Genomic DNA, 19,036 nt, shown 5'->3' on the forward strand with positions numbered 1-19,036 from the left:
AATTTAAAAAGCCAGATAATGAGAGCATAGGAAAAGGAAAAACTATGCTACTTTCATTTAGGAAAGTAGTTTTAAAAATCCTGGCTAAGGGGTGCCTGGGTGGCTCAGTGGGTTTAGCATCTGCCTTCCGCTCAGGTCATGATCTCAGGGTCCTGGGATGGAGCCCAGGTCAGGCTCTCTGCTCAGCGGGGAGCCTCCCTCCCCCCGCCTCTCTGCCTGCCTCTCTGTGTACTTGTGATCTCTCTTTGTCAAATAAATAAATAAAATCTTTAAAAAGAAATCCTAGCTAAAGCAGATCAGATCTATAAAGTAAATCACATGTGTTAGAATATTAAGAAAAAAAATATCCTGGCCAAATAGGCAATGGGAAGTAAAAGTTATTTAGTTGTGAGAATGGTCCCTTGCAAGATGGCCTACCAAAAATGTGACATCTTACAAAGCTCCACAGAAACTAGCTATAGCTCAGATACTAAGGCAGTAAATACTGATCTGCTATAATGTTTGAACCCATTTGCCACCTCCAGTGGTACTCACGTTAGGGAAGGTGCTGGCATTAACACAATCAATCATGTATACTGATGTGGCCCACTGGCATGGCAATCCTGCTAACTTTCAGTTTTTGTTTTTGTTTTTTAAGGATTTATTTATTTATTAGAGAGAGTGTGTGCACACAAGAGGAGGAACAGAGGGGAGGGGGAGAAAGAATCTCAAGCAGACTTCCGGCTGAGTGCAGAGACCAACGTGGGGCTCGAACTCACCACCCTGAGATCACGACCTGAACTGAAATCAAGAGTTGGATGTTCAACCAACTGAGCCACCCAGGTGCCCCTAACTTGCAGCCATCTTCTATTTATAACCAGAAGTCTTAGATTTCAGCTACATTAGGATTTTTTATCAATCTTGAATGCCATGCTGTCAGGACAGTGCTGAAATCAAAGTTCTGCCACATCATACTACTACTGTATTCTGGTTCCTGATCATGCCAGGGGAGGAGCTGATGTTCTCTAATTACTCATTAAAAGCTCATATTCCAGTGGTCAAGTTCCCACTAGTAGAATCTGTCACATGGCCTAAAGAGATTGCTATGCTCTGCTTTAGAGTGGAATGAGGCAATGGTGACCCACCACTGAGGTTCTGACCCCTACTCCTCTTGCTTTCCCTAGTAAATACTGCTCCAGCAGGTCTGATATGTGTGTTGCTTGGAGACCTGCACTGTTAATGATGACATGTCACATTACAGATTACACAAGATAAACTATATAATCATCATCATATTTGCTGTCCCAAAGTATGTGAGAAATTCAACATTCATTAATAATTTTTCAAAAAAAAAATGAAGGTCCATCTCAATCTAGTACCATTTATAAAAATAAATTCCAGACTGACTAAACACTAATGTAAAAAATGATAAAATTACAAAATAGCATATATAATATTGAAGTCTAAATGTGTTTGTATATATGATACGGAAGTCATTAAAAGATTGATAAACTTGAACACATTGAGATTAAATCTTCTGTGGAATTAAAATTCAAAAAAATTAAACCATAAAATAAATTGAAAGGTAAGAAAGAGACAGAGATGAAATATTTCCAATATATAGACATATGGGCTAATATTTAGAAAGTACATTGTATGGAGTGAATGTCCTCAGGAGAAGAGCTTTAGAAAAGCAGAGAAGCTTCAAGATTGCTTTTCTGTTTATACTGTTTTCTAAATTTTTTAAAAGACTAAATTTTTTTAAAACAAATTTTCTTTTAAAGATTATTTATTTATTTGATAGACAGAGATCACAAGTAGGCAGAGAGGCAGGCAGAGAGAGCAAGGAGGAAGCAGGCTCCTTGCTGAGCAGAGAGCCCAATGCGGAGCTCAATCCCAGGATCCTGGGATCATGACCTGAGCCGAAGGGAGAGGCTTTAACCCACTGAGCCACCTAGGTGCCCCTGGAGACTAAATTTAATATGCTAGTATAAGCCTGATTATCACTACTCAACAATACAAAAAGTATAAAACAGACTCGTGATTTTGAATATATTAATACAAAGTGTAGGACAACTCCATGAACAAAGAGAGTTAGAAGGAGAAAAAGAAGACTGGTTGATCTAGTAACAAATACAGAAGTAGAGATAATCTATACTCTAGTAGGTCCTATATCACCAATATCAGCCAAAATGCACAAAATAAAATTCAAATATGACTCGGGAGAGACATGATAATGGCTACGACCTTATAATGTATCTCAAAGGCTACTGGAGAACTCATCCAACTCACTATGTAGTTTGTGGATAGGGTGGTATATGTGTAGGTTCTTCTGAAGGAAAGAAGTACAGAATTTTAATTTTAGATTAATAATTATAAAATTACAGGGTATCCATAAAAGTGGCTCACTGCTGCTATTATATGTACTCCCCAATTTTTAAAACTTCTTAAAGATAACACTTTTTTAAAAAGTCTCTTTTACTTTAAAATAGTATTTTTTAGGGGTACCTGGGTGGCTAAGTGGGTTAAGCCTTTGCCTTCAGCTCAGGTTGTGATCTCAGGGTACTGGGATGGAGCCCTGCATCGGGCTCTCTGCTCAGCAGGGAGCCTGCTTTCCCCTCTCTCTCTCTGCCTGTCTCTCTGCCTAATTGTGATCTCGATCTCTCAAATAAATAAATAAATAAATCTTTACAGAATCACATTTTTATAAGGTAGGCAAAATGTTATTCCCTCACTATACAAAGTGTTAACCTGTGGGGTTTCTCCCCTGAACTTTTAGGAAAGCAGCAATGAGAGAGCACTTTGGCTTAGACTTAAATAAGAAAGGCTTTTAATGGAGATTTTAGAATTGAAGAGCTTCAGATTCAGGATTCATGAATCATGTAATATCTCATTGTACAAAAATCCTGACTAAAATAAGCCACCCAAAAAACCAACCCACTCAGCATTAATATGTACTTATTTTCTTCCAGAATTTTTCTTTAATACAAAATAAAACAAAAAATTCTAATAGGTTAAAACAAGTCAAATGCCCACTCTACAAAGGTAAATACTTCACAAAGATCAACTGAATCTACAACTAAAACTTAATCGTGCAGGTTTTTAGTCAAATCACTGGTCACATAATACAAACAAAAGTCAACATGGTAAGCATTCTAAGAAATGAAACCCAAGCAGCATTAGCCTTTGTTTTTTTGCCATTTTGAAGAATTGTACATTTTCATTTTCAGAGTAACATATTAATACTATATATATATACTATATAACAATATATAGTAATGTTTTGATACTATTCATAGAGGATCTCTAAATTAGAAGATGCCAGTTTTCCCAAAGACAACTTTGGTTATGCTTTAGAAGTCTTAGATAAACGAAACACCTTATCAAATATTAACACAGAGGGAAGAGACACAAGATACAACATAGACAGTCAAGTTACTTCTTTGTATGTTTAGGAATTACTTTCTCTTTCAAGGTATTTACACTAGGAAAGCGTAGTGTGTCCTGATTAATATTTCAGTAGTAAAGATTTGAGTGATCTGAACCTTGGTAAAACCTTAATTCGAAACTCTTAACAAATACTTCCAGTGTCAAGACTACTTTTATTTATATTTATATATACTTTTAAAATATTTTTATATATTATATTACATATTATTATTACATATATTATATATACTTTATATATATTTAAATATACTTTTATTATTTTATATATATATTTCCAATGCCAAGATGTATTATTACAAAATTTATTGTTATGAGGGAAAACAAGTATAGCCAGTCATATTTGAAAAATGTCTCAACCACTGCTTCTCAATACAGAAGGACAGAATTACATATGGGCTATCATACAATTAATCATACCTCTCTTCCCTGAAATTCCCTTAATTTCATTCATTAGAAGGAGATATAAAGACTTTATAGTGGCATGTAGCTTTCCATTGAAACACTTGCTATCTCAAATATTATGCACGTTTTTCTTTCAGTAAGCTAGTACTGGCTTCAGAGTTTGTGAAAATGGAGGAAAAAAAGACCAATTCAAAACCATTCTAGAAAATGTCTTTAACTGTAAGTATCCAAGTCAAAAGCTGGAAACCCACTGTTAAGGGCTGAACTATATCCGCCCCCCCCCCAAATTTATATGTTAAAGTCCTAAATCACAGTGCCTCAGAATGTAACTGTACTTACAGATAGGGTCTTTTAAAAGGCCATTAATTTGAAATGAAGTCATCAGGGTAGGACCTAATCCAACATGACTGGTGCCCTTATCAAAAGAGGAATTTTGACAGACACCTACAGAGGGAAGACAATATGAAAACATAGAGAGAAGGTGACTATATACAAGCCAAAAAGAGAGGCCTGGAACAGGTCCTTACCTCAAGGATCTCCAAAGGAATCAACCCTCCTGACACCTTGATTTCAAACTTCTGGCCTCTAGAACTATGAGAAAACAAATTTCTGTTTTTTTAAGCCACTCACTCTGTTGTACTTTATTACGGCAGCCTTAGCAAACTAATACAGCCTTACTAAAAACTAGGGTTTTTGTTCCCCATCTACATAAACCTTAGTCACCACTCCTCAGTGGAAATAGAGGCTCTGATACCCTGCTTCTCCAGCTTCTCAGAAACTGCTTTCTTACAGCTGCAGCAAGAGTTCCATAGATGGGTGTCAAGGACTTCCTCAAAGTGCTTTTTATATTAAACACACAACCTAGTTTCTGCCTTTTCTAACACATGAGATTACAAAAAAATAGAGGTGTGTTGTTAGAACCAGAAGCCATCTTTGTATCAAAGCCATTATCTGACTGATGATGCAACAGGGAGACTCAGCTGGAGAAGTACTTGAGGTGGTGCAGTGGGTAAAGAAAATTTTAGTTTACATCATATTATGAAGGACTTCCTCTCTGTCACTATCTTAAGAAACTTCATAAAAACTTAATTTTCAATATTTATTTATATTTATTTTTAAGCAGGTCTCCATGCCAACACAGGGCTTGAACTCATGACCATGAGATCAAGACCTGAGCTGAGATCAAGAGTCAGACACTTAACCAACTGATTCCACCCAGGCTCCTATTCAATGCTCTCAAAAATAATATTTATATATTTTTTAGTGTGACACTGAGGTTGCCTTATTAGGACAGGAAGAAGAAAGTCTGAGATTTGAGATATATTTGAAGGACTACCAAATGGGAGTTTGGGGTAATGGTAAAATATTCAACTCTACCTCGTATTAAATCATTACTCTAAAACAAACCACAAATTAACCTTCACCATAACCTCTCAGGGGGTTGGGTACCAACCTTTCACAAGTTAGGAATTACTTTAAGGCAAAAAGAACGTGAATTCTAGTTGGGAATTCAGGGCTCAAGATTAGATATTTACAGATAGAAACCAGATTTAGGCACCATTTCATGATTTCACTAAATAGACACGTTCTCTCAATTAACAGAGAAGTTAACAGGCTAAAAGTTCATTCTAATCCAGCCTTCAGAGATACCTAATCATTAGAAACGGTGTCTTTCCTCATCCAAAACAAGAGGTCTGTGGTGGAAATAGTTAGACTGCTTCAGCGTTCATCTCTCTCTCTTTTTTTTTCCCCTAAGATTTTATCTATCTATTTGACAGAGATCACAAGTAGGCAGAGAGGCAGGCAGAGAGAGAGGAGGAAGCAGGCTCCCTGCTGAGCAGAGAGTCAATTCGGGGCTTGATCCCAGGACCCTGAGATCATGACCTGAGCCGAAGGCAGAGACTTAACCCACGGAGCCACCCAGGCGCCCCCATCTCTCTTTTTATTGGCTATGACTGAAATCATTGAAGGTTGGAATACTATGCTATTGTCATACAACAGACTACGGAACCACTGGTAGAGGGTGTTTACTACTATAAATTGGAAACATTAAGAAGGGACACTGCCATGAATGGGGGAAAAGGCTTTTGAATTATCACTGAAATAAACCAAATGCTCTAATAGTGTTAGGCTCCAGAGTTTGAAAATACTAGAGATTAAGTGAGGATCTATGAAGTCTTGAATTTGGAGCTACAAAGAACTACTTCTGTGGTAGTATTCAATCTCTCTCTTCTTGCTGGGTTCTTAGGTCAAGTTAACATCCACATGACAAAGCAAAGGGAAAATAATCTACCTGTATAATCAGACTTTGAGATTCTTTTTTTTCCTTTTTTTTTTTCTTTAAGAGAGGGAGTGCAGAGAGAGAGGGGTGGAGGGAAAGGGAAAGAGAGAATCTTTTTTACCCCCCCGAAGATTTATTTATTTTAGAGAGGGCAGGGTCCGGGAGGACCAGAGGGTGAGAGAGAATTTCAAGAAGACTCCCAGCTGAGCGCAGAGCCTGATGTGGAGCTCCATCTCAAAATCCTGAGATCATGACCAGAGCTAAAATCAAGAGTCGGATGCTTAACCCTACTGAGCCACCCAGGAGCCCCCAGACTGAGATTCTTGAAATGGGTCCTCCAGCAAGGTGTGGAAGAATAATTACAAATGATAAGATCAAATTAGTTTAGGAGATATTTATATAGATAAGAATTACTAAATAGATTTATACTTTATTACTAATAAGGAACAAATCTTAAAAGAAGGCAGTGATGAGTGTTGGGAAGAACGTGGGACACAGAGATGATTCAGTCTCCTAAAATATGATCCTCAACTAGCCAAATCCCTGGGCATAGGCCAGGTCCTCCACTCACAACAATGGACTCCAAGAAGAAGCTCATCACTGATGTCGTAACTTTCAGCAAAATTACCTTGCAGTCTGACAAGGTGGCCCAGAAAGGGAACTGCTGTGACCATATACATATTCTTCCAATAGCTCACAAATCTCAGTGTGGGGGGGACAGACATAGTTGTAACCCCAGGACTAGTCAAGACCTTGAAACATGGATAGGTTTTCACTTTTGCTTAAATATGGAAAGGTGGGACATCTATTTGAAACTATCCTCAAAAGGGAAAGGGCTGGCTGAACATTCCGTTTTCTTTGCTGGCAGAAGAAAGAGACCTTGGTTATGTATGAGTAGGATGGGGGCAGGAGATACAAGCACCTGATAAACATCAAAATTTTTCTCCTTGGTCTAAGATACATGTTTATAGAAAACTCAGGTTTAGATAGAGATCTTGACTCTGAAGCTCTTTTTATTTTACCAAAGCAAAATTGAACACTAAAATTAAGCTAAGTACCTATAAATTACTTACCTGTATTTGGTTTATATATGGAATTACTCGTATGATGGAAATGTAAACACCTTGTCCTCATCTAATGTCCAATTCATAGCTCTGCCATCTTCTGATACTCAACTCTGCTTCTCTATTTCTACTCACTTCACTTTAACCATTCTCTTCCATAAGTACTTTCTTCCAGTATTATCACCCCGCAAAAATATCAATTGCAAGCTTCTCTGATCCTCTTGTCCTCCCAAAAAGTCCATTAAAACCAATCATTTTTCAAGTAACATATCATACATTACACTTCAGTCCTGTCTTCATTTTTATCCTTTTCCAGCTTGGATTCTATGGCCCATCATTAAAATTATTCCCTTCAAAAATCTTTAGAAACCTCTTTGCCTTTGATCTTCTTTTGATGAACTCGGTCATCTTTTTTCCCCCTCACCTGTACCTGAACAACTGAATGTTGTCATATGATCTTAAATGTCATGTGGAATTAATTCAGTTGTTGTTTTCATCCAGGATCAATCACAAGGATGCATGCACACATAAACACATATGCATGTAGGCACAACCTAAAACCTATTTGTTCCATAATCTAACAATCTCACTTTCAGGTATATATCCAAAGAAAATAAAATTACCTCAAAGAAATATCTGTATTCCCATGTTCACTGTGACACTGTTTACTTTATTCAAACCTATACCTCATACACTGGACTATCATTCAGCATTAAAGAAGGAAATCTTGTCATTTCTGACAACATGGATGAACCTGGGTGAACCTGGAGAGCATCATGCTCAATGAAATAATTCAGGCACAGAAAAAAATATACTGGATGACTGTCACTGAATCTGAAAAAAAGTCAAAATCACAGAAGCAGAGGAAATGGTAGTTATCAGGGGTGGGGAGGAAATGGGGATGTTTGTGAAAGGGAACAAAGTTTCTGTTATACAGGATAAGTTAATTTCTAGAGACCTAATTCATTGCATGTTGACTATGGCTAATAATTTATATATTTGAGATTTGCTAAAAGAGTAAATCTTAAGTGTTCTTACTACACATGCACAAAAGGTGACTGTGAGATGATGGATATGTTAATTAGCTTGATTGCAGTAATCACTTCATATATATATATGTTGCATTATACACCTTAAATATATATAATTTTATAAAAATAAATTAGAGCCAATTAAATTATTTCATTAGGATTTGGTTTTTCTTAATCTCTCTACTCTGCCTCCTTTGGCATTAGGTTCAATCTTAGATTCTATGGAAAAGATGGTGGCAGCAAATTCAAGTCTAGTACAAAAGAGCAAGTGTCTCTGCAGGAATCTAGCAAAAATCTTATGGCACCACACTGGCTCTATCCCAGTATCAGTAACTATAGTGGGTGAATACCATAATTTTAAAGCATAGGTCACATACCCATCCTTAAAGCATGGGTAAAGACAGCTCCACCTAAAACCCATTAATGGAGGAGGTGAAGGGCTTTCCAGCAGCAAACTGGGTGGAAAACAAACTGCAATATTTGAAAATATATACAACAGAGGCAAAAATTGAAAAATATATAAAAAAAGAATCTTATGCTGGTAAGATTATAAATTGTTTTCTGCTCTATTTTCTAAAGTTTTTATGTTGGATAATTTAAAATTGTATTGTTTTATATAACTATACATCAGTCTTCATTATTTACAGACTCCGTTTTTGCAATTTTGCCTACTTTCTATAAAGTATTTGTTACCCCCAATATCAATATTTGCTGCACTTTCACAAGGCAATGTTGTGCCTTCTTGTTTCAGCTCTCATACTATAAAGAGGTATCCATTTTGTGATCTATTTAGTGCCACATTTTTTCAGTAACTGATTTTATTGTTAAAAATGATGTTCCCCTATCCTCCACCCTCCGCCCCTAGCGGGCTAGCAGTCTTAAGCTCAAGAAGGCAGAGATGTGCCTTAAGGAGAAAATCTGCTAGGTAAGCTTTGTTCAGGCAAGTGCTGTTGGTCATGAGCTCAGTGTTACTGAATCAATAGTATAGATCAAATAAATTATCTTTAAACAGAAACATACATAAAAAAAATAAGCTTTTGTATTGATTGATTAATGAAAATGTTGGGACCAAAGGTTTGTAGGAATCTAATTCTGCATTTCTTCTAGGAGCAAGGATTCAGAATTTGCTAATACAGTTTTCACAATAATGTAGGAGAACATAATGACCATGAATAATGAGAACAGACTGCAAGTATATATGTGTTTTAAATAAACATAATAAAATTAAATTTTCAATGAGTTTTATAAATGAATATAGGAAATAAATACAAAAGGCTAATATAAGTATAAAAGAACAAAATTAACAAAATAAAAGAGTAATTTCTTAAAAATATTTTAGCAACATAATCTATCCTTGAAATAAACATTCTAACCGGATGCCTGAGTGGCTCAGTTGGTTAAATGCCTGCCTTTGGTTCAGGTCATGGTCCCAGTCATGGGATTGAGTTCCACATCAGGCTCCCTGCTCAGTGGGAAGCCTGCATCTGCCTCTCTCATGCACCTTGCTTGTGTTCCCTCTTTCTGTCTCTCACTTTGTCAAATAAATAATAAATAAAATCTTTACTTAAAAAATTGATATTGATCTACATATATCAAAGTGGTAAGTAGCTACAGAAAATTCTGAATAGTAATTTATCAGATTTAATATTTTTTATGTACGTTGCTCATAATTACAGTCCATATATCAGATCTTCAATTAAAATCAATTATTGAAAATTCTGACAAAATATTTTAATATGAAAACAAGTTTCCAAATAAACCATCAAACTACAAATTTTCAATAAATTTCAACCTACAGTGTCTCTGCTAATAAAATAGCCTTAAACCCTTGTGTACCCAAAGTACTTGTTTATAATTTTGCCAATTATAACAACTTCTTGTTACAAAAGTTAAATCATAAAAATGTTTTATGGACTTGTAAATTTTAGCATTGTAAAGGTGTACCAGGCAATATATCAATAATGGTTACTCTTAGTGTCACCTTGGAAAATGAAGATCAATAGGGGTTAAGTAATCTTACTATGAATATAATTATAATGCACATAAGAAATATCAGGCAATGATCCTAGTTCAAGAAAATTCCTTTCACCTACAAAAATATATACTCTTTGGGGAAAAATGATATGTACCCCTCTGTAAATATATCAGTAAGAACAGTATCTCAAATTTGGCATTAATTTGTTCCTTGATTCACTCAGTCATTCATTCTTTTTTTTTTTTAAAGGCTTATTTATTTATTTGGAAGACAGAGTAAGAGTACGAGTTGGGGGTATGCTGAAAGAGAGGGAGAGAGAATCCCAAGCAGACACCCCACTGAGCATGGAGCATACAGGGCTCGAACTCATAATGCAGAGATCATGACCTGAGCCAAAACCAAGAGTCGGATGCTCAAATGACTGAGCCATCCAAGTGTCCTCATTCTATTTTTTTCACAGATACTTACTTCAAACCTCTCACATGTCACACAAAAGTTCCAGGTGCTAGGGAAATAGCAGTGAATAAAAACAGACATAACTTAACAGACATGAGTTAACATTCTAGTAAGAAGCGAAGTGGACAGTATATATAAGCAAACCAATAAATAAACAAGATAAAATTTCACATGTTGATGGATGCTTAAGGGAAAAAAAAAACAAAACAGGATGATATAAGAGAATGATACACACTTTCGGGGGAGATGAGGAGATGGTCAAGGAAGGTTTATATGAAAGATGACATTTGACCTGAAACCTGAAAACTGAAGACACAACCCATAAACATCCTTGAAAAGAAGAAAATCTGAGCCTATGTGAAGGACAAAAATGAGACCAGTATTACAGGTAGTTAAATACAGGCAGGATTTCTGGTACAGATCTAGTATCAATTAGAAAAAAGGCAGAAAACCTAATAGAAAAACAGCCAAGAGACCTAAATAGGTACTTCACAAAAGAGTTAATCCATATGACCAATAAATATGAAAGGTTCTCAACTTAAGAGTCATAAAGGAAACGCAAATTAAAAGTACAATGAGATACCACTGCAAACTTATCAGCAAAGTCAATATTAGAAGGATTGACAACGCCAAGTTTTAGTGATACAAATGAACTTGAACTTTCATATACAGCTGGATGGGTTGCCAATTGGTATGTCCACTGGCAATTTACTCTTCACTATCTACTAAATTTGACCATAAGTACTTCTGGGTATATATATGATACAAATATCTATATCTAATATCTGTATCTACCTGCCTCAATAGGTAATTTCAAGATATGTTCAAGATTTATAGTCAAAAACTATAAACTCAAGAATCTATAAGCTGCAGAACAGGAAAGTGAAATATGGTGTACTCACATTTTATAATAATATACAGCAAAAAAATGAACAAACTTCGGCTACACAAAACTTGAGTGAATCTCAGAAACATATGAAAAGAAGCCTGATTTAAAAAATACATATTATTTGATTCTATTTATTTTTATCTATTTTTTTATCTATTTTTTAAAAATTTTATTTATGTGTTTAACAGAGAGACACACAGTGAGGAGGGAACACAAGCAGGGGGAGTGGGAGAGAGAGAAAGACAGGCTTCTTGCTGAACAGGGAGTGCAATGAAGGGCTCGATCTCAGGACTCTGGGATCATGACCTGAGTGGAAGGCAGATGCTTAATGCCTGAGCCATCCAGGCACCCCTTGATTCCATTTAAATAGTTTTCAAAAAAGTGGAACAAATTCACAGTGTTAAAAGTTAAGATAGTAGTGAGTTTTGGATCAAAGAGGTCTAATGATTGAAAGTGGCCATGAGATAGCTTCTCTGGGGCAGGTAATGTTCTTCAAAGGTCCTAATAATTGTCACAGATAATGAGTGAGAAGAAGAGATTGATTAATACCTTGCATGTGGTTATACACGTACACTAACTTTGGGATAATTTGTGAGTTCATCTACAACTTTCACACTTTTTTTTTTGTATGAATGGTAAAATTCAACAAAGTATATATTTTCAAAATTTATTATAGTAAAAAATAGATTTTAGAAAAGAGATAATGTTTTGGTCTTGGGTAGAAATCAGGCACTAAGAAAAGGGAACTGATTCTGTGTGTTCTGGAGGTGAAATAGGTAGAACTCACAGTTGTATCTTGTGTAGGGAATAAGGGAAAGGTAGTGATCAACACTATTAAGCTTTCAGCCTAAGTAACTGGATCAAAGTTGGTGATTTTATGTTTCCAGAGAGACAGAGCAGTTGATTATATTAGATATTGCTTATCTGAGTAAGAGGAACAGAGAAATTGACACTGGATTTAAACATGGCAGTCATCAATGATCAATGAACAACAATAAGTTAGAGGTAGAGATGAAAACCTCATTGGAGCATGCTAAAGTGAAATTATGAAGGAAATGGAGAAAACAATTTTAGCTAACTCAAAGTTGGTTTCTGGGTTTGTTTGTTTTTTTTTTTTAATTCTGTGAATTAGGAGAACAGAAATGCAAGAAAAGAGCAAAGTGGAAAGTATTATGAGCAGAGTAAGTTACGACAAACATTCTACAAATGGTTGAAGAGAAGGAATCTGGTATAAAAACATAAGCTTCACTTACTTAATAGTCTTGGTAGAAGATCAGGCCTCATCAACCATAATTTGCCTTTCCCTGTCACCCCAGAACTAGAAGCCACTTTTTAAGAAACCTCTTGATATATTACTTGCACAACAAATAGTCCTGGATTCCTTAATGATGTTCAAGTGTTGTCTGGTGCTAATAACATTCAGCATGAACCAAAAAATGTTTTGGACACAGGGAGATATTTTCCTTCAGAACTTTTATTTTAAAGATCAATTTTAATTAAAAAATATTTATTGTACAAAATAAGATTTTAGGAAAAAACAAAAGAAAAACCATTCCCAATTGATATGCAGACAAGAACCCATAGTAACATTCTGAGGAGTTTTTTGTTCTTAACTTTAGGAATCTTATCATCATTCTATATTTCTGTTCTTCTGTATATGTGACAAAATTAACCCCTACGTGTTCAAACTACTATTTATCTTTTCAACTACTTGAGGCCAAGAGCGTTCCTAACAAATATAGGCTTGATCTCTGATTTCTTGCATCTGAGATGCAGATTCTTGTAGGAAATTATGTAGTCATGCCTATCGGTACCACAACATATTGAAAGATTCCAATCTCAGAGGATCTATTAGCACATCTTCAAGGCTATCCTTTTTATTCTTTCTCTTTCCTCTTGCATCTGGACAGTTATTGTTCTAAACCTTTATAAATAAATCCTATACCATCTTCCTCCTTCTCAAAAGATAAACTTGCCTCCTACTTTACAAGGAAATCACCATCACTTCTCATCATAATACCCAAAAATCTTATCTAAAACTGCTCTCTTGCATATTTGCTGCAGTTTTAAACCCTGACTCTATTTTTTTGTTGTTTTGGGTTCTAAAATAGTTCTTGAGGATTTGCTGTGAGCCAGACATAATGCTTAGGCAAAGACAAAATCCCTCTCCTCAAGAAATGTTAAGCATTAAGCATTAGGAGACAAATGGAGAATGCTATGGAAGCAGATGTGGCATGCTAAGCCTTTAGGTAGAAAGTATTAGAACAGGTTCAGGTGATGTCTAAACCAATCTAAAAAATGGTAAGTAGGGGTCAAATCTCCTATCATGGGCCCCTAGGACTCTCAACTCCTTTACACACCTCCTAACACACTGTATTACGATTTGTTTGATGAAGTCCTCTACAAGCTAATGAAAGTCCACTTTGGTCAAGGTTTATATTATTATACTGTTAACCACTGTATCCCAGCATCTAAAAAAGTTCCTATCAAAGAAAAGCACTAAACATTTAGAGTATTATAAAATAATGGAAATAATACGAACTTCAGAATTAAGACTGGCCCAGGCAGTGTTGATATTCAAAATATTTAACAACCAGAATGACTGTGTGTATCAACTAAATATCATCATCTGTAGCTCTGGATTTAAATTCTAGCTCCATTTCCTGATATTTTTAAATTAAGGCAAGTCAGTTAAATGATCTGAATATCATTTTATCATCTGAACATGTTGATCACAGTAATACCTAATTCATAGGATGGTTTCAGTGATAAAATGAAACAGCATATAAAACCCATTTCAGTATCTGACACACTAAAGATATATAATAAATGTCTGACTCCCTTTCTACATTGCTTTTAAGTAAGTTCTGTTTGTAGTTGGACAGAATAAAACATGCAGAAACCAAAGTGGAATGAATGTACTCCAATTATTTCATCTTTCCTTAAGGATTTTTCTCAGATGCTTATTAACAACTAATTTAGTTTACTTCTAAACTTTAAAGCAGTTTTATTCGTTTATCTTTTTGAGAGAGAGAATGCACAAAAGCACCCAATGAGTGGTGGTCACAGAGGGAAAGAATCTTAAGTAGGCTCCACCCACCAGCACAGAGCCTCATGTAGGGCTGGATCTCAGGACCCTGAGCCTAAATCAAGAGTCAGACACTTAACTGACTAAACCACCCAGGTGCCCCTGCTTCTAAACGTTAAAATGCATTTTATCCTTAATCTTCTCTGTGAAGTAAGTTTAACATTTGCTGTTCATTAATTTACCTAATTTGTGCCTACTTGTCAACCTTAGATTGTACTTAATGATTCAACAGAAATTTATTAAGGGCCTATTATCTATGCAAAACTGTAATTTAGCTTTATCATTCATGGACTAGTTTATGCAGACACTTCTGGATAGACTGTGGCTTAATAAACGCTCCAAGATGCTTAACAGATATTCTCTTTCCTTTTTGTTTTACTAATGAAGATAACTAATGAATTTCATCCCAAATCAGAAATTAAAGTTGAAGGCAAAGAGCGAGCTTCTGGCAGAATTAGAAACTGGTATCTTTTGCAGCAACTATATTCTTCAGCTTTAATTTTTTTTAAGGGAACAGTTAACAAATAATTAGAGATCTGATAAATTGTGCTAAATGCGAACTTCAAATCTTAGTAATTGATGTATATGCTTTAATATGCTATATTGGTTGTAAGTATCTCAGTTTATTCAGTATAGTGAGACTTGTCAGCATAAAATAACAGAACTAACAAGGATAATCACGATTAAGTTCTTCAGATCATCTACCAAGTATAATAGTGCTATAAATGGATTCGAATTATATCTGTAGGTTGAGCAAAGAGAGCATTGATTTCAGATGGGCTTTTTTATTTCTCCCTACGTGTGCCTATTCTCAACGGACTTTTCTCTAAGCTATTTGCACAGAAGTCATATAGTTGATTTGCTTAAACATAAAATTTTGTTCCACTAACCTGAAAGAATGATCTTCAATTAAGTTCACCACTTCCCTCAAATCGCAAGGCACAAGAATAGACTCTCAATCTAGTCTAATTAGAGAATTTCAACTTGTCATTCGAAAGGATTTATACACTGTCATTTGTGTTCCTCATTTTAGAAATAAGTGTCATAATTCTAATAAAGCGTGATGACTTTCTTACACTGGGTGCTAGTGAGTAACTACATAATTATTGTTTCAAGAATCACTAAACAAGTATTGAGAAAATCAATCAAGAGTTTTAAAATGAGAACGTGAAAACAGAAGTAATTTTAAAGTGCATAATGTAAAACTGAGAACATGCTTCTTCAACATATCACATCTAAATTTGCAAAGTAAACATGACACACTGAGAATAGGAATAAGTTGGGATTCTTACCCTGGAGAGAAACAATCTAAAGCTTTTTCCCAGTTTGTCCAATTTTCAGTTTCTTTAGAGTGGGTGGGTCCTTTGTTCTTCTGGCCTTAGAAGAAACTCTGGATTGCCTGTCTTTCTGCATGATGAAATGAAGAAGACAGGAGGCAGATTAGTTTCATAAAAGACTTCCAAAAATCTTCCTCCATCTTACATTTAGGGCCTTCATAGCCTTGCCATCACCTTTCTTCTAGGAAGATTGATTCCCAGCTCCACTGTGAAGCCTCTCTAATATATTCTGTGCTGAAACTTCCTGGACTCTATTTCTTTGAAATGTTCACACCTAGTTTCTCTCAGAATACTTGTTGTAATCTTTTATCCACTGATGACTCCCTCTTTCCTTTGCTGTTATGTGTATATTTTCTTTTTTATTTTTTAACTGTAATTGTAATGGAAGGAAAAAACAAATAAATCGGGCTGTAATCCGGAACAATTTGCTTTCTTACTAACACATGTGAACACATGTGAACATTTTCACATGTCATTTATGTTATATATTTAAGCATAGGTATGATTTAGTTTTGAAGCTGTTCTTTACTCCTCAGTCATGTTATTTTAGATATGTCTAATGAAATTTAAAGTAAAGATCACAGTATTTTTCCAAGATTGCAGTCACTAGCTGATTCTTTGTATTTTATTAGTGATTGATTTAGAGGCCTTCACTTACCTTTTTTCTTTTGTTGCCCGTGCTTTTGTTACCATGTCCAAAAACTCACTGCCAAATCCAATACCATGATGTTTTCCCATACTTTTCTTCTAAGAATGTTATAGTGTTAGCTCTTAAAATTTAAGGCTTTGATCAATTTTTACTTAATTTTTGTATATGGTAGGTAAGGGTCCAACTTCATTGTTTTGCATGTGGATACTCAGTTTTCCCAAAACCAACATCATTGGTTGAAAAAACTGCCCTTTTCTGTTGAATGGTCTTGGCATCTTTGCTGAAAATCATTTGACCACCTGTATGAAGGTTTTGAGGGGGCTTTCTATTCCACTGATTTATATGTATGTCTTTATGTCAATGACATACTGTCTTGATTGTGTTGTTTTGTAACACGTTTTAAATTTAGCAAATGTGAAACCTCGAGTTTGTTCCACTTTCTCAAGACTGTTTTGGATTCAGAGATTCCCTTGAGATTCCATATTAATGTTAACATAAATATCTTCCATTTGCTTTTTATTTCTGAGGATAGCCATCCTAGGGGGTGTGATGTTAATAATTCTAATTCCAATCATCTATTATGTTTTTTTTGTTCATTCTATCAGTTAGTGAAGGAGGGAACTTCAAATCTTCTAGTAGTGTGTGTTTATCTCTTAGTTCATATACTGTGAAGCTGTTTTATTAGATGAATTTTTTTAAATCTTCTGGTGGAATTAATACTTTTTTTCTGAAAATCTGCTATGTCTCACGGTAATATTTTATATCAGGCTATTTTCTACTTCAGCTTAGTTTATTTAAGATCGATATTTTTGCATCCTTTGCTATTTTCCACAGATCTTTTATTATCAGCACATTTTTTTTCTTAATCCAACATGACAGTCTTTGAGCAGTCTGTGTACATTTAACATTAATACTGGGATATTTGGTTTTCAATATATCCTCCAGTATTCAAAGCAATAAAATGAATGTCATTCAAATCTATTTTTCTGAAACTTTTTATTAAGATATCATTAGAAGTGACCACAATTATTAACATTATGTATTATCAATATTTAAAATTTCTATTATTTTTTCAGCAAAAAGGAGAAGTGAGACTGACATAATCTAGGTCATGTAGGGTAAAAACACACTCTAACTCTTAACTAAAGGAACATTTCATAGACACATCATATAAATATGCCTAATGCTACATTTTATAGTTGACAATTTCCTTATTGCTCTATATTTCTCTTCTGAAAAAAGTGAATAAACTTGTCTCACAGTTTCTGTAAAGATGAAAGATATTTATAATCTTTTAAAGATTTTTGTTGCTTTATTTTTAGAGAACAAGGATTATGGAATAGTATGCTGATTCATTTAATATCAAGATGAATAAAATTTTTCCTCAGGCCTCTTCCACTTTTCCTCAACCCAAGCCATTATTTCCCCCCAAAGATCTCCACATGCATATATTGTTTTCACATGCATATTTTTTTAAGTGAGTTTGCTTTATCTGGAAAACTGTAATTGTCCTCTGCCTAGCTGCACAGAAAAAAAAAATTTTTTTTTTTCATTCTCTTTAGATTCTTTGGCCCATGTTTCATAACTTTTACAACAAATATTGACCAAAACATTAAATATCCCCACTTAGTGAATGATATACTCTTAGTGAATTACATACTCAATGTCAAAAAATAACTATTTTTCATGAATATAAATGTTATTGATAATTTAAACTGTATTTCTGCGGTTAATAGATTGCCAAGTTAAAATACAAGATTTGGGGTAGATGTAGTTATTTCATTCCCTTGTCATCTAAACAGAACTAAAAATCAAAACTGAAAGATAATAAGGTAGTCTGGCTTCTAAAACTCTTAGTTTTGAGCAATCACTTCAGTCACTAAGCTCAAAATATCAATGATTTTTTCAATGTATAGTTAAGTATTTCCAAGTAGTTCTAGTTCTGTCTTATCTCTGATCTATAAACTTCTATATTATCTAACACAGTTATTTGAAACCTATTAGTTCATTTGAGATAATAAATATATCAAACTGTCCTGTCACAGAAACAAAAGAAACACTTCTTCAAATTGAAAATTTGAATTATTCTAGAAAAAGTACTGGTAGGACAGGATAAAGAACTTTTTAAACACTCCTACCAATAACATATACATAGCAATGCAATTCATTATGAAGATTTAGAAGAACAATTAAGAATTTTGATATTAGTTTAGGATGATCGAAAATTTTTTTATTCTGAGCACAAAGGGAACAAAACAGCTTTGATTTCTACTAGGGAACACTAGTAGAATGTCAAAATAATGATATAATATCAGTGATTGAAGACCCATCTTTTCAAACCATAAGAGCCTCTTAATGTCACAAAACAAACTGAGGGGGACTGGGGTAGGGAGAGGGTAGTGGGGCTATGGACATTGGGGAGGGTATGTGCTATG

The 19,036-nt window shown here is 34.8% G+C and overlaps 1 protein-coding gene across 4 annotated transcripts in view; it reads right to left on the minus strand.

Moving 5' to 3' along the window:
- The window catches only part of ZCWPW2 (zinc finger CW-type and PWWP domain containing 2), a 128,360-nt gene extending 109,355 nt beyond the window's left edge, over nucleotides 1-19,005 (minus strand). The window contains exons 1-3 of one of the 4 annotated variants that reach the window (XM_032322856.1): nucleotides 16,227-19,005; nucleotides 15,908-16,022; nucleotides 4,171-4,275 (exon numbers count right to left, since the gene is read on the minus strand). The gene's annotated coding sequence lies outside the window, so the exon portion shown is untranslated. Of the gene's footprint in view, nucleotides 1-4,170; nucleotides 4,276-15,907; nucleotides 16,023-16,226 lie in introns of those variants that run through there. The other 3 variants (XM_032323089.1, XM_032322942.1, XM_032323077.1) reach the window with 3 other exon arrangements.
- Between the last annotated feature and the right edge of the window lie 31 nt (nucleotides 19,006-19,036).

This window comes from Mustela erminea, chromosome 1 (genome assembly GCF_009829155.1).
Source record: "Mustela erminea isolate mMusErm1 chromosome 1, mMusErm1.Pri, whole genome shotgun sequence".
Taxonomy (NCBI): domain Eukaryota; kingdom Metazoa; phylum Chordata; class Mammalia; order Carnivora; family Mustelidae; genus Mustela; species Mustela erminea.